The sequence below is a fragment of the Cryptotermes secundus genome, unplaced genomic scaffold, assembly GCF_002891405.2.
Source record: "Cryptotermes secundus unplaced genomic scaffold, Csec_1.0 scaffold1874, whole genome shotgun sequence".
NCBI classification, from domain to species: domain Eukaryota; kingdom Metazoa; phylum Arthropoda; class Insecta; order Blattodea; family Kalotermitidae; genus Cryptotermes; species Cryptotermes secundus.
The window spans coordinates 34,333-36,484 of record NW_019718316.1 but is presented as its reverse complement, the minus strand read 5'-3'; positions in this window follow the sequence as shown (position 1 = coordinate 36,484).

The window sequence follows — 2,152 nt, the reverse complement described above, 5'->3', positions numbered from 1 at the left end:
ACATTATACTAACCCTCCATAAAGCTCTTATTAGATCCGTAATGACTTATGCTACTCCCGCCTGGGAGTTTGCGGCAGACACTCATCTAGTGAAATTGCAGCGCCTGCAAAACAAGGTTCTCCGCACCATTGGCACACCGGTCCGCGATTTGCACATGGCATTAAAAATNTGTGTATTTTAAATATATGTAAATACAGACAGTGGACTTAGTAATACAGACTGACTAACAAATGACAGACCCGACCTCTCGTCAGAGAGGGCGCTACACATAGACAAGACAGTAACTTTCATTCAAAAGAATATCTGGTCATGATCCCAAGCTGGGGCTCGACACGAAGACAGACAGACTGACTGACCGTCAGTTGCAACGTGACTCTGACTCACAGCTGCGTCAGAACAGAATCGATCTATCGAGAGTTGGGGATCGTCAGAGAGGAGTTTGAGTTTTCGATTTGTAATTGTCTGTTTGATTGGATTGAGGAGTCGGTATTGGTGTCGAACGATTACGAGGTTCGTTGTTGCTTTAGAGGAGTTGTGTTCACTCACTTACCAAAGGAGTTTCTTCGAGCTGTCTCCAGTGATCATAGAGTTGGAGTCTGTTCATCTGCAGCCTACTATTTGTAATAGTTAGAATAGTGCGCAAGAACTACACAGTGAGTGGTGTGTCTAGTACGTCAGAGGTGGGGCCGTCCCGTCTGCAACGAACTATCAAGCTGACGAAATGACGGAACCGACCTTGTGCGAAACACGGTGGATATCAATCGTGGCTTCCTTCGAGAGGGACCACAATATTTTAAAAACTAATAACCCTGACTGCCAGGAGGAAATCGAACTGTTAGGCAAAGTCTTGAAAGCAATAGGGCAGCTTATACAGACATCGCACTCCATAAATTGTAACGGCGGTGTATGGAGCAAAATCGCAGCAAAATCCGAGTCTGAAAGAACAGTGCTATGTAAGCATCTGGACGGTAAGGCTCAATTTACAGCCATGTTCCGCCTGTACACTTCCATCCACAGGGATTTGCGAGAGTCTCTCCTGCTGGAGCAGAAGGAAGAATCAGCTGAGGAATTTAGAGATCAAAGACGACGTAAACGAAACCCCTCAGAGGAGCAAACTAAAAAGCCAAAGCCGTCACCTAGCCCAAGGGACCCCAGGATAATATCCCAGGTTAAAGTGCCGACAAAAAATTTCTTTGCGCCCCTCAGGACAACAGAAATGGACGTCGCGGAGGAGACATCCGACAAGAAGAGCAACCATCTTGCAGCAGGTTAGGTAGGCCTCCTCCCATTGTTCTAACCTCTTTAACTAACCAGATACAGTTGCAGAGGAATATCAAAGGCATTACTAATGGCAGTTTTGAGTTCCGTAACACAAGAAGTGGGACCACAATTCTCACAAAAACATGGCGGACTTTTCAGCCATAAAGAAATTTTTGAAGACAGCAATTTGGCTTACTTTTCCTACTTTCTAAGATCAGAAAAACCCATCAAAGCTGTCATCCGTCACCTCCCCAAAATATTTAAGCGGAAGATATTTCTGACGGTCTGGTGAGTCTGAGGTTTGACGTCATTAGCATCAAACAAATGACCAGTCGTCGGACTCCTCCAGAAGGAACAGATATCATGTACCTTCCCTTGTTCCTTGTTACACTTCCCAGAACTGAGAAGTCGCAAGAAATCTTCCGACTGATCAAACCTCTGCCACATTGCCATAATGGTAGAGGTATACAAGGCACAAAACGGGCTCACACAGTGCTACAACTGCCAGCAGTTCGGCCACGTTTGGGGTAACAGCAAACAGTCCCCGCGTTGTTTGTGGTGCGGAGGTGGCCACATACACAAAGAGTGCCCTGAGAAAGAGATCTCTGCCTCCATCCCAGTATGCTCCAACTGCCGATTGGCGGAGGGAGAAACGCCACATCCCGCCAATTATCGGGGTTGCAAACATGTCAAAGAAGAGCAACAGATAAGGAAGGTTCAGAGAACGTCCAAAATTACGGGGAGGGTGTTCTCTTCAGCCACCGTAACTCCAGGTGTCTCCTTCGCGGCGGCACTCCGAGGCAGTGCGGCAGAGCAGAATCAGCGCCCTCAGGAAAGCCATGTTCCGGTGGCTCCAGCCGCAACAAAGAAGCATATTGTACCGGCCCCTGC